At 38.6% G+C, this 14317-nt stretch overlaps 1 protein-coding gene across 5 annotated transcripts in view; it reads left to right on the top strand.

Moving 5' to 3' along the window:
• Positions 1–570: 570 nt before the first annotated feature.
• Positions 571–14317, top strand: part of CREB5 (cAMP responsive element binding protein 5) — a 305374-nt gene continuing 291627 nt past the window's right edge. Inside the window, exon 1 of one of the 5 annotated variants that reach the window (XM_067562002.1) lies at positions 571–687. The gene's annotated coding sequence lies outside the window, so the exon portion shown is untranslated. Of the gene's footprint in view, positions 688–2046; positions 2091–14317 lie in introns of those variants that run through there. The other 4 variants (XM_067562001.1, XR_010922349.1, XM_067562003.1 and 1 more) reach the window with 4 other exon arrangements.

Genomic DNA, 14317 nt, shown 5'->3' with positions numbered 1-14317 from the left:
AAGTAGCGGGCTGTTCAAATTTTAAGGTTTTGGTTCAACCCCTTAGAAAGAGAGATCTTTGAAACACACGTGGTCTTAATTCCCAAAGGGGGTTCGGTGTTTGCATCGTTTGGGCCCAGCTGCTTATACCCAGTGTACTACCAGTGCCGGAGTTTATTCAATAGCCTGCAATGGTTCTTGTCCTGTGGCACACTTAGTTCAGTGCAAGACCAATCCACCCCAGTTTAGGAAACAATCCCTACCCAGTCCCGCAAATTAATACAGCCTAGGGAACCCGCCTCTTTGGACTCGTCCCTGCTTCCTCCCGAAATCCATAAAGCAGGAGATTTTTTCCAAGCTGACTCACACGCCTAATGTCAGTCCTGTCACATCCAGCTCTGCAAGCTGTTGCTTGAGCTGTTGCTGCTTTGCACTCAAGCCTCTTTCCCCCCTCATCCACCCACCCTTCTGTGGCTCGCTGGCTGGCTGGCGTGGGCGGAGTCTTGGGGGAACCCGCCCCTTGGACACGCCTACCGCTCCACTCCCCCACTGAACAGGGACCGCAATGATTTAGAAGTTCAGGAATCCCACGTGACGTCACCGAGGGTGATGTAATGCTTCTCTAAATAGAACGTATTGTAACCTTCTCTCAGTCCAACGTGGTTCCTTCACCCAGGCTGCTGGTCCTTTCCCTTCTACACTTGTTCGGTAAGTTCTTCTTAATACTGAGCTGCCTTTATGAAACTCACTTTTCACTGCAGTTAAACCCTCGTTTCCTGGACGCTTTAAAGTACTTGTTTGCATGGGACTGATCTTCTAGGGACGGGGAGTATGTGTGAATTAACTGGGGAGCACGGGGAGGGGGGGGGGGAGGCTCTAAAGTGAGGAGGAAGAAATCTCATTAATTGCAAAGGGGTTTGTTTTTTGTGTTGTTGGCTAATAAACAGTTGTTACTACTAAGCCCGGGACTGCTCCGGGGACTGTTATAAACTGCTCTTGGTTTGTTTTCAGTTTAACTGAGATATGATAGTAACCATTTGAGATTTCCCCCCTCCAGTTCCAGGAGGCGGTTTAGTGACTGCGATGTTTGATCGGTGAGATGCTTCAATGAAGATAGCTTTTTGTACGAGTGTGTGTGTATCGCTCCCTCTCGCCCCTCTAAGTAACTGGGGCGGGGGGGTTATAACAGCTAGGAATCAGGAGGGCTTTTTGGGGGGAGGAGAAAAGGGGGACTGGAAAAGTTGCTGAAGCTACGAGCGCAGTAAGCAGTTCGAGGGATCGGAAAGGGAGCGAGGGGAGCAACTATGAGATTCTTCAGTTTAACACACTAGCCAAAAAGTTGGAAAGTTTTGAAACTCTCTCTCTCTCTCTGTGTGTGCGTGTGTGTTGAAACAAGAGCTAGCAAAGTCATTAGTATGCTGCCGGGACCGTATGCGTGTGTATGCATGTGTGTCGAAGAACCGCTGACATGTAACCACTGCTGCCATCTCCGCTGTCTGCAGGGAGCGTGTAGTAGGTAAATATTGGTGCAAATAACTTGTACTCTTGGTTAAGCTCTTTCTGGAGAGGATTTTTTTTAACTAGACACACAAGTCTGGAAGACTGATTTCCCCCCTCCCCCCCGTTCCTCTCCTATCTTCCCCTTATTTCTTTCCGACATAACATCTTTTCTTGCTGCTGCTGCCGCCGCTGCTGAAATGACAGCTCTTTGGCTGCTGGAACTGCTCTCAAACTCTTCTTGAAGCTTTCGCTTTCTTCTTATCTGAACGTGATTTCAGTCGCTGCAACTTTAAGTTTTGGAAGAGGCTTCTTAGTCCAAAGTACCAGAGGCTCAGCTGCGTACAAGTTGCTGGTGCGAGTGTGTGTTGTTTTTTTAAATGGACTTTTTTGGTAACTGCACAACAAACTGATCTCACCCCCCGCCCCTTCCTCATCTCCAGTCCCCACATGATGCCTATTGTTAAGGCTCAGGACTAGAGCAGGCTGTGTGTATATTTCGTTGTTAGGTGTCTGCATCGCTATGTTTGGTTGTCTCTCCACCCCCACCCCCTTTCTGACATATCTCTGGGAATAAGACTGAATACTGGGCCATTACGTCATTCTGCAGACTAGTAAGTGTTTGATTAACAGCCTTAGATACTGTAGGGTTCAGGGGGTTAGAAATGCTGACAAAGCAACTCTCCCTTTTACAATCCCACTGGCTAAGCACATCTTTTTTACACCCTCCCCATCCCCTGGTTCAATGCATATCTCCTTTATCCCTCCTCTGGTTTAGATTTCTCTCTCCAGCTAAATTTTGTCCTTTCAGAATTATAAGAGCTTCTGGAGTATAAGGGGAATACCTGCTAAACTCTGTGTTTTCTGTTATTTATGTCCAGATATGATGAGTGAGCTGACCTCTCCAGGGTTTATTATAAATTTTACAGTCTGAAAGAAAGAAGTGGTTCAAAGGCATGGATAGTAATAAAATAAAATGAATGTCCATGTGTGTGTCTTTTAAAATTAAAATGCTTTAAAGAGCACTTATTCAAGCAGCATGACCAGAGGGTTTCTGTATTTTATCAGTAGGAAACAATATACAGAAAGATAAAACCAGAGGTTAAACCAAAGGACAATAGAGTTCTTGCGTTTTCCTTAAGAACGTACATTTCAAAGATAACTCTTGTCCTAGCCCATTGAATTGCACCAGTTTCCTTGCCTGGTCATTTGGACAAAATACAGTGTGTCAAATAATAGTGGAGGAAGAACTTTCTTCTAAGAAACTGTCGTGCAGAAATAATCCAGGAACCATACTGTAAATTTTTAAAAAAAAAAAAATTTTCTAGAGTTACAGGGTGAGAACAAAATGAAATAAAATCTATAATCTGACAGTTTGTGGGAATTTGTTCTGAAGTAGATACACTTGGGTAGAATTTTTTTTATTAGAAAAATGTATAAATTTGAATGCTCCCTTTGGCATGCATTTGGATGAATTCCGCATTAAGATGTAAAAATACTTTTAAAATGTTAAACTTCTTATTTGTTACTGCTTAGCCCTAAAGGGAGCAGTGCAGGTTGCAAAGCACTAGAGAAAAGTGTGGTTAATGATCAGTGATTAGTGATAAGTGATTAGTGGTTTTATTCAAACTGTTACCTCTGACCAGAAGCACACATCAGAGGATTAACAGGCTCTTTAGATAAATGCTCATTAGTGGAAGGAGAAAAGCGAAGATAATAGGCATGCACGCAGGGACAACTTTCGAGGAAAATCATTCCTGTCTCTGGAATAATAAGCTCTATTAGCAGAAAGCCTTTTTAATTTAAAAGTTGCTTTTATCTTGTAAATCAAAGTTAGATGTAGAAGGTCACACTGCTATTATAAGCTAAATTTTCCCATATCCACTGGATGTGGATTATCCCAGTAGTGATATTTATTTAAATAAACAATTGAATCTTTAAAGAAACTGAAAATTCACAAGTGCTAAAGCCCAGCATCTTAAGGTATCCACTTCTAATATAAAATGTGAAGCCTGCTGACAGCTAACTAGATGGCGTAGTACTGTTCTCTGTGAATATAAAGTTCTGGATTATAAACTGAGCAAGTAGCTACTTGCTAGATGGCCTTCAACACTTACAACAAAGTTGATTTTGTGCTGGGCTGGAGGCTAGACAGTTCTACAAGTTTTTAGTCACAATTTCCATGTCCGTTAATTTAGTGAGTTGAAGGCTAGTGGAAAAATTAGTCTCATTACAAAAAGAAACTGTTAGAGAAAGAGAGAGAGGCAAATAGTGCTACCTGGGGGGTTAGCTCTTGATTGGAGCAGTGATTGTAAAGTACGAGACCTGTCCTCTATTGGTTTAATAAAATAAGATGCTGGAGGTCATAAATACAAATATATAGAAATACACAGTGACACTTTTTCCCCGTCTGTCACTGGCAAACGGATATTTAAAAAAAAAAAAAAAAAAAAAAAGTCGCTAGGAGAGAGAAGTTGATTTAGTGACTGAACAGAACAACTCATTCCTGATTTTTGCTCTCCAGATAATGGTAAGAAGTCTCTTATTTTCCTGTAAATTGACTAAGTGATCTTTAACTACTGATAAGGATAATGTCTCAGCTTTATTCGTGTGTGGTTTGTAAAGAATGTGTTGAATTTGTAATGTTTCTACTGCCTTGACTACATAAATCTTATTTATATTTGTTTGTATATGTCTAGATCATCAAGCTTCCAAAACTTCAATGTTTTTATGTACACATTTACCATGGAATAGTAGACAGAAATACTAAAATTTTGAATTGAACAATCTGAAATGGCCTATTTATTGTAACTTTAATTAGACAGAGTTATGAGTAGTCAGATTACATTGTATGCGATGAAGAGATTTTCTAAAGACAAAGAAGTTTCTTGAAATTTTTGACATGAGGTTGGAAGTAACTTGGTCTACTTGGAAGGGACAGTAAGCTTTGCCTTGGACTAATGATATTGGAAGTCATTTATTCTAGAATTTATTCTACAAAAATCTACTTCTGTTCCCAAATCTTAACCTCTATTTAAAAAAAATTACAATCAGAGAATCTTATAAAGATAAATTGATAATATAGGCTGTTTTTACAGAAACCCTGCTCTCGGAACAAGGGAAGGTCTTATCTCTTTATTTAGCCTATGGGAAAAAGAGAGAGTAAAAACAAGTATTAAAAGCGAAGATAAAACAGGAAGAGGTTGTGTCCATAATCCTGCCCACTTTACCGTGCATTGGGGCTACTTGCATGAATAAGAGGAGGAAGATTTGGCCCTGTGTTTTAAAATTTGGTGTTAATTTGCTCAGTGTCATTTAGAAGAGTCTCTGAAATACCCTGAAATTTCCTAAGATTGTTTTATGCCCTTCAGAGGAGTGTTTCATATGATACCGCATCTGTTAGAGCAAGAATTCATTCCAATAACGATGGAAGCGAGGTAACTTTACATTGCCTTGAGATACCTCTTAGAGCTCAATCCTTTTGTCTTCAGTCAGGCAAATCCTTATTGGATATCAATGAGAATTTTGCATAATGATTTGGCCCCTAACTATTAACAGAGCTAATTTTAAGACACTTTTTGCTTCCTTCTGGGACCCCAGTCAAGATTTGTGTATCTCCAAGGATGCAGGAAGGTATCGTTACCCAGCTTTAAAATACACTCTTCTTTACTCAAAGATCTTTTCCCTAGAAATCTGTCACTTTTTGTATCTCTCTTTCTAGTTAGCAACCTGCTGGATTTACTGCAGACCTGTTGCTTTGATTTATTAATAAATCTTCTGCTTATGGATTGGCCACCCTAAACTAAATTAAGCTTTATTTTATTTTAGCCCAAATTTAGCACTCTTTTTGTATAACCCTCTATATTCATCAAATTAATTTTGCTTTCTTTTTTGCAATAACCTAATAAAATAGCTGCCTATTTAAAGTAGTGTTCAGTTGGTAAAGTCTATACCATGTGGTCTTTACTTGAACAAAATAGGAATTTTTCTCAAGTAAAGATTATAGAATTTAGCTGTAACCATTTATTACATATGTACCTCTGAATAGACAGAGATATGGTCCCATTAACGACAGAAAGCAACAGGTCTTTCAGTTATGCATATAGCTCTGTTTCTTTGTTGAATAAATGAACTTGTATTTAGCTGATTTGAATTTTGTTCCGGTCAACTTTTCACACAAACTTTTATCACAATAAGCTGGTAACTTCTTTTAGCTGAAACATTGAAAACATTTTTGAGATTCACACGCTTGCTGACTCAGTCATAAGTGATATTGTCACAGCTGATCAATCAGCTAGTTATCTAGGTGACCATTCTATGGTATCCCAACACACAATTTCTGTAGCTTGGTTGTGTGGGGTTTTTTGTTTTTGGACAATGTGCTATGTGTCAGGTAACCTGTGCTACTTGTCTCTGAAAAAGTGAATGCAAAGTAAAACATAGTAAATTCTGTAAGTAGTTCTTTGTTACATACACACTCGAAGAGTTCTTTGTTTTAGGGAACTATGGATTTTTCTGCTTTTTAAAAACATTATTATAAAGACAGTCACAATTAATGCAACTTTAGCTTTTAGTAATTTTTAGCCTTAAACTTCAGCACACCTTTCCCTCTTACTACAAATTGCATTGTTACATCAATTTAAAATCTTTAAAAGATTGTTCTTTAATGTAGACAAAACAATTATCTCAATTTCTTTTCTTCTCTAATATGAATATTAGCCATGTTACAGGAATAAGATCAGTGTTTTTACAGATTTGTGATACATTTTACATCGCTATGTATAATATGAATGTGAATGTCTGAAAAAGTTACATTGCTGTAAAAAAAAAATGTAGGTGTACTCTCTCAGATATAAATGTAAAAGTAATAATTGTTGCTGTAAAAATGCTTGCTGGAGCAAAAATATTGTGGTGTGTTGTTTGAGCCAAGTAATTATTTTATTTGTACACTGATCATTTACCTATACAGTGATACTGGTTGAAGTGGTAACTCTGGCACTTTATGAAAACACTAGATATGCTATTATTTTTAAACTTATTTTACTGTATAATTAAAAATATTGGCATTCAACACTTTTATTACCCATCAAGCTTCATTAATGGGTGCTGCAGCTGTAAATCTGGATTTAGAGATTTTAGAAAGGGAGATGGCTGTATTGGTTTTGTAGGTTTCAAGATGGTGATACTACATACTATTTTATAAACAAGAAGAGATTGACTAAGGATTTTACTGAGGGCTGTAGGATTTTCAAAGTAAAACATTCAGAGCTTAATACAATTTCCTTAGCTTACTAGATGTTATGCTTTGGTTTTCGTTTGTCTTCTTTTTTGAGAATCCACTCAAGAAGTCAATCCCCACACACTTCAGAATAAATGTTTCAGAAAGTTACACTTACTAGTGTTTGTTTAATTTTTGTGTTTAGAATCTCATGTTTTGAATTAATTAGGACTTGCTATCGTGTCAGCATTCTGCTCATGGTGATTTTAGGATGTGGCAATATAGTCCATCACAGCAAGGGGACTCCAGTGGACTGATTTAAAAATTACTATAATGCATTGGGGGAGGGGCTGAGGAGAAAGCATATTCTTTGGCCATATTAGCTTAACAGAATTCCCTTGCACACCCAAAACTCCCATTGAAATCTATGGGAGTTCTGAGTACCCAAGGAATTCAGCCATTTGATGCTTTATGCTTGCTTTGTCCATTTGATGATCACCCCTTAAGATATATTCAATTTCCTGCATCTGGATACACTTTAAATAATAATTCTTTCTATTTCTACTTCTTTGCCTTCTTCTGCAAGTGATTTTTTTCTAATACTACCACCCTCATTTGCCCTCCATTTCAATTCCTTACCTTCCCCAGGACTTTGCATCTCTGGTGCACTCCATTCCAGTGGCATGATCTGGACAATCCCAGTGATTACCTAGGTTTGAAGTTTCCCAACTAGCAGTCCATGGTACTGAGGCCTATTCTGGTTGGCTCAGTGACATATTTTTTGTGTGTTTTATTGGGTAGGAAACAGAGGGCTTCAGATAAATTATTTAATTAAAGTTGAAAAATCTTTTTCCTTCAGTTTGACAGTAGGAGCCTTTTTACCTGTTACAATGTAAGCCCATGGACTCCGCTGCTCTACATTGTGTGTGATGGGGCATCATTTATAGCCTCCTCCTTTGTAGCTGTTCACAATTACTTAGAAGTTCATTTAACTAATGTGGGAAATAAACAGGGGCCAGCAGTTCCCAGATTTTTGTTCTTCAGTACCTGACTGGCGTCACTTGAGTAATGGTAGTTAATATAAAACATTCCACACAGGGGGGTCTGTGGCACAATAAATTGAATTTAAGATTAGGCTGAGGATATGTTGTATGAGGTGGCTACAAGAGGATGAGCTAAATTGAGGCGTTACCTTGAGCACACAAGTAAACTGCTAACTAGTCTATATGTTGTTTGTCCATATTGCACTTGCTACTTTTTCCCCCTTTAAGATTGAAAGGTGATCTAAAATGCTCACTTTAAAATATTTTGAGTACAGAGTTCCTAATGTGTTGTGTTTGGACACTTACATATCCATAGAACAGTATTTTACCTAATTAAGCAGCAAGACACTCCAAGGTGTGAATTATTGTAATAATTGACACTGTGTTGGACATTGCCATTAGTTCAATGAGGTGTGAATTAGCACACTATTATTCACACTTGAGTGTTTCCTGCAACTGTATAATTATATTTTAAATAATATTTATATTTAAGTGATGAAGCTTGTAAATTGTGAGTATCAAATCATGTTGTATTTATAGTCACCACTCAGAATTATTTTTAGTCAATCAGATCACTCCCTGATGTCAATGAGTGTAATTGTCACTAAACTTAAAGGGAGAAGGTGCAGACCCTTAAGGTTGACCTGCACAAGAGGATATGGGGGGGTGGGTGGGTGGGTGGGTGTGTGTGTGAAGCCTGGAAGGGTTTTGTATGTTAAAAATTCAGATCTTACCTACTTTGGAACAATCTGTGGTGACTGAAGAAATAGCAAAATTAAGATATATCAAGGAAGTGAAAATTGAGAGGGAAGGGATTTTTAGTCCTATTGTTTAGAAGTCTTTTTTGTTGCTGTTAACCACTAACCAATTAACTTCCATACTTAATGAATGTTTGAGGGAAAATAAAGCTTTGTTTAAAGATTCAACATTCCCACAATTCCATTCTCAACATTGACCTCTCCAGAGACTTTCCTTGCTACCAGGTAATCTTCCAACAAGACTAGGGAGGATTAATTTTTATATTTTTATGCTTTTTAAAAAAAGAAGTGGTGGTCTATCGTCCCCATCACTAGGTCTCCAAAGACACACACACTGTTTTCTAAGTGACATGTGAAACCAGAAAGGATCAAATGAAGATCTATAGAAGTGTAAAGATACATGTTATGGTAGAAACAAAAAATATTAATCATAATAGGGCCTAGTTGTTATCTCACACTGATATAAATCAGGACCAACTTTGCTGAAATCAGAGAGTTACAGTGGAATTTCTCTTTTGAGAGGAGAATCAGGTTTGTGGAATTTATTCTGAATGTAGTGTGTCAGTTGTGTATTTGTGCAATCTTCTTACTAAAGCAGAAACCTGACTCATCAAGTTGAGGATGTCTGTTTCTTCTAGATGAACATGTTTATATAGCTGTCCTTCTATTGTGGCTACTCTTACTGTGTGTGGGAAGAGGGAAATATTAAGAAAACTTACTTTGTGCTCAGTTCATATTCCTTCCACTCTCTTCCTCTCACAAGCTGTATGTGTAGAAGTTCCGTCTACTTATACTGGATCTCTCCAGCAGTCACCCTCTGGCCTTAGGCTTGTATAACATATACCAAAATCCCACTAAGTTTTTTTTTCAATTACAGATAGGTGATTAATTTGACTTCTAACACTGATGCAGATTTTGCTCTTAATTACACCATTGTGAATTGCAGGTAACTCCATTGATGTCAATAAAATTATATTTGTGTGAAAACAGGTTAAGCAAGACGAGGATAGGGCCTAATATTTTTTTTTCTAATTCTAAATGTCTAATTTCTGATTCACTTTCCTGTAGCCCCATGGAGTTGGCAAATTATAATATTTTGATTGATGGCAAGGTTTTTCACACTTCTGAAGGAATGCTTTTGCCCTGTTGTATGTTGGCATGGTTATGGCTCAGGACATTTACAAATAAGACACTCACTACATGTTAGTTTCAATTTAGAGAAAAATTAAACAAATATATTTACACAGCAGACTTCTGTGTGTGCTGAAGAAACTGATCTGATGCTCTGATATACAGAGTCAAGATGAGAAATGTTAACGTATGTGGACAGATATTCACTGTTGTAAATCCTGTGTAGCCCCATTGGCTTAAAGGAAATTGCACCAGCTGAGGATCTGGTCCATAGTGTTCACAAAACTGCACACAGTAGGTAACTTTTGCATATTCTGTTTTGTAAGAGGATACTGTGAAGAGTTTTAGATCTCACAACTGAAACTGATAGGGAAACGTCCTCCAGTTTTAAACAATCTAGAGGCTATAATAATAATAAACCTTATTATTTCTTGCCAAAACATTTTTAAAAGCACTATTTAAGCACACATTGTTTTGTGTTCCCTCTGCTGGCTCTGCAATTGACTAAACCATTATTCTCAGAGCAATGCTGTGCTGAGATCATCAGTGATGATGGTGTGAAACAAACAAGTTTTAGCACGAGAAGTCACTCTATAATTTGACAGAGATGTTGTCTGCTCCAAAACATCCCCATTAATTTCAGCTTCAATGTAAGTAAAGAAGAAAACAGATTGACTCTTAACAAAACATATTCTACTCTCTGCTGTGCTGGTGTAAATCTAAGGTAACTCCATTTGAAAGAAGTTTGTTTAGGTTTACACTGGTATAGTTGAGAACAGAATTTGGACTTTTATCTGAAAAATAAAGGCCTGAATTCTGCTCCCACGCATGTAGATATAAATCAGGAGTAACCCTACTGACTAGAATAGCTTCTATTACACTCCATGAAATTGAGAGCATAAGTCCTTCCCCCACGTGATTTTTAAGGGTAGCTTCTCCAAAAGAAAATTAAGATAGTGTTAATCTGAGTCAACTGCACTACACGTCTGAGTTATAACTTTGAAAACTAATTATGACAATTTAATGTTTTGCTCAGAACATTTCTGCAGAAATTTTCACAAGTGTTCTTATTTGTTGTGGCGAGCATTGAGGGTGCGATGAGCTGGATGGTTCTTGTAAAAAAATTAGTAGGATGAGAAACGTGGAGATCAAGACCCTTTATTCCTCAATTTCAAGTCACTTCCCTCTCTCTAAGGGCAAACTTGGAAAGAAGAGCTACATCTCCCTGATGCCACCAGCTGAAACTGAACATCTGTGCAAAACTCCCAAATGTATCTTTTGTGGATGACAAAAGCCCCAGCTGCCTCCTGCTTAGCTACCAAGCTCTCCAGTTTGTATCTGACAACTTCCATTATGCATTGTCCATACAAAATCTTACAGTATATTGAAAAGTTAGGGGTAGCATGCCGAAAAATTTTATTTCCAAAATTTAAGATTAATACTGAAGTTAAATTCAAAATACTTAGCACAAGGCATATTATAGTGACCTTATCATTGAATTAAACATGAAAATATGTATCTGTTTGAATTCTCTGTGACCACTTCAGGCAATTTTCTGTGTGCTGCAGAATACAACAGCTGATGTTCCACAGATGCTAGGATACCTTGCAGTGAAATTTAGGACCAGTCTGCTGCAGAGAAATATGGTCACTGCTAGTGCGCTCTCTGTTAAGAGGAACATCCTTTCTATGTTGCTGGTATATTTTCTTCCCACAACACTGCAGGCCTTGATGTAAATTTCGTATTTGTATCCACCACTCTTACACAAAGATGGGCAGTTTCCAAATCTTAAATGTGGGCTGTATGTTATAAAATATTGATTCTTTATAACATCTGGTTACTGAGTGGCAAAGCTAAGCCTGTAACTTTGGAAACTGTTTTGCAGGGGTAGACCCCTGCACTTGTAGGGAATAATTCTCAGGATCAGGGCCTAAGTTATTCAGTTTACTACAGGAACAATAGCTAGTCCTAAATTCTTTTTTTTTTTTTTTTAAGATCTATCTATATATATATATATATATATATATATATAAACACCAAAGTATGTATATTGGGAAAAGGCTACTCATATATATATATATATATATATATATATATATATAAATAAAAAAGACATGCCTCGTAGCACATTTATTTAACCATTTTAAAAATAATCAGTATAAACATTCCAGCACCCTATGAACAACCCTATGATAACTTACAGTCCTGGAGTCAAATCCTGCTTGTTACACCCAGCATTCGTGATTGAGGTGAGCATGATATGAACTCTAAATGTAAAAGTTTTCACAACATCTCTCCTCTCTTGCCCATCCACATTACTATCACAAACAGGATCTCCTACCTCTAACACTATTTAGCACTATTCATTCCTGAGCTGAATCTCACAGCCAGTGCTTGATAGGGTTAATGATCTGTGATTGCAGAAGGCGATAGAGCTGTGAGCTTGAGGGGGAAGACCAGGGGTAGGCCTCACCAAGCTACACAAATAATCTGTCTGAGGGCAGGTCTACACTACTGCTTAAATCGATCTAATTTATTTCGCTCAGGGGTGTGAAAAAGCCATCCCTCTGAGCGACGTAAGTTACAGTCACCGAAGCGCTGTCCACCCCCGGCGCTATGTGGATGGGAGATGCTCTCTCACGGACATAGCTTCCTCCTCTCGCAGCAGTGGAGTAATTATGCCAATGGGAGAGCACTCTCCCATTGACATACAGTGTCTTCACCAGATGTGTCGCAGCTGTAAAGCTGAAGCACTTCCAGTGTAAATCTGCCCCTTCCTCATAGCCCCATGGGAGTGAGTGTGTATAGTGGTGGGGAGTGTAAGACTGGGGAAAGCATCACTGAAATCATGCTGATAGTAAGGTGAAGAGAGCGGAGGTGAGTCCTCTGTTGGTGTGGCGGTTATGTGTCTCCAGGAGATCCCACAGGATTTTCTCTGATCCCATGGGGTTGTTAATCACAGGAATAAGTTTCCAAGGGAGGTTGTGGAATCCCTGTCCTGGGAGGTTTTTAAAAACAGGTTAGACAAACACCTGTCAGGGATGGTCTCAGTGTATATGGTCCTGCTTCAACGTCATGGGCTGGAGTAGATGGCCTCTCAAGATCCCTTCCAGGCCTACATTTCTATGATTCTATGGAAAGGGTGAGATACCATGTCCCATGGATGGAATGTGAGGGGAGGAGATGGTCTGGACTTAAATGTCCAGGTGATAAAGGGCCAAATCCTGCTCACATTATTCATATAAATAGTCATAGTAACTTTACTAGGAGTGAAGTTAGCAGGGTTTGTCCCATAACAAACAGAATAAGTTTGCGGACGACACTAAGCTGGGGGGAGTGGTAGATACCCTGCAAGGTAGGGATAGGATACAGAGTGACCTAAACAAACTGGAGGATTGGGCCAAAAGAAATCTAATGAGGTTCAACAAAGAAAAGTGCAGAGTCCTCCACTTAGGAAGGAAGAATCCCATGCACAGCTATAGACTGGGGATCAACGAACTGGGCAGCAGCTCTGCAGAAAGGGATCTGGGGGTAATGGTGGATAAAAAGCTGGATATGAATCAGCAGTGTGCCCTGGTTGTCAAGAAGGCTAATGGCATATTGGGCTGCATTAGGAGGGGCATTGCCAGCAGGTCACGGGAAGTGATTATTCCCCTCTATTCGGCATTGGTGAGGCCGCATTTAAAGTATTGTGTCCAGTTTTGGGCCCCCCACTACAAAAAGGATGTGGACAAGCTGGAGAGAGTGCAGCGGAGGGCAACAAAAATGATTAGGGGGCTGGAGCACAGGACTTATGAGGAGAGGCTGAGGGAACTGGGCTTGTTTAGTCTGCAAAAGAGAAGAGTGAGGGGGGATTTGATAGCGGCCTTTAACTACCTGAAAGGGGGTTCCAGGGAGGATGGGGCTAGGCTGTTCCTTGTTCTGTCATCTGCCACCACCAAGAGCAATGGTCTCAAGTTGCAGGGCGGGAGGTCTAGGTTGGACATTAGGAAAATGTTTTTTACTAGGAGGGTGGTGAAGCACTGGAATAGGTTACCTAGGGAGGTGGTGGAATCTCCATCCTTAGAGGTTTTTAAGCTGAGGCTTGACAAAGCCCTGGTTGGGATGATATAGCTGAGGTTAGTCCTGCTTTGAGCAGGGGGTTGGACTAGATGACCTCCTGAGGTCCCTTCCAACTCTAATATTCTATGATTCTATGAAATATATTTATATATTTTAAAAGATCAATATGAAGTAATTGGCAATATAATAAATATTCAACTTCATTATTGATTAGAGAATTTTTTTAAAAGCTTTTGGTTTAGAATAAATCCATGTTTCCCAAATAAACTATTGTAAATTGTGAGCTGGTATGAAGATTTGGATAAAAAGGTATTTTTTAAATAAAGAATAAAAAGCAAGTTATAAGGAATTTTCTCCTAGCATTTTATAGGGGAAAAATTCTTAATTTGCTCTGACAACTTTAGTTCTTCAATTGTTGTTATAGTTGTGATACAAGACATGATGATCTTGGGGGATGGGGAGCATGTTGTGTACTGTTACTATATTTTAATAACATTTGTTGCAGTTCACATTACAAAATTGGTAAAGTATTTAATATCCCCATGTTCATTTTTAATTTAATATAAATGTTTTGAGTCATTTGTACATAGAATATTTTTTCCATACTTCAACATTTCTAATAAAACACT

Source organism: Emydura macquarii, unplaced genomic scaffold (genome assembly GCF_026122565.2).
Source record: "Emydura macquarii macquarii isolate MOO-44397 ecotype Brisbane River unplaced genomic scaffold, CSIRO-AGI_Emac_v2 contig_2422, whole genome shotgun sequence".
NCBI lineage: Eukaryota > Metazoa > Chordata > Testudines > Chelidae > Emydura > Emydura macquarii.
This window is presented reverse-complemented; position numbering and strand designations above follow the sequence as displayed.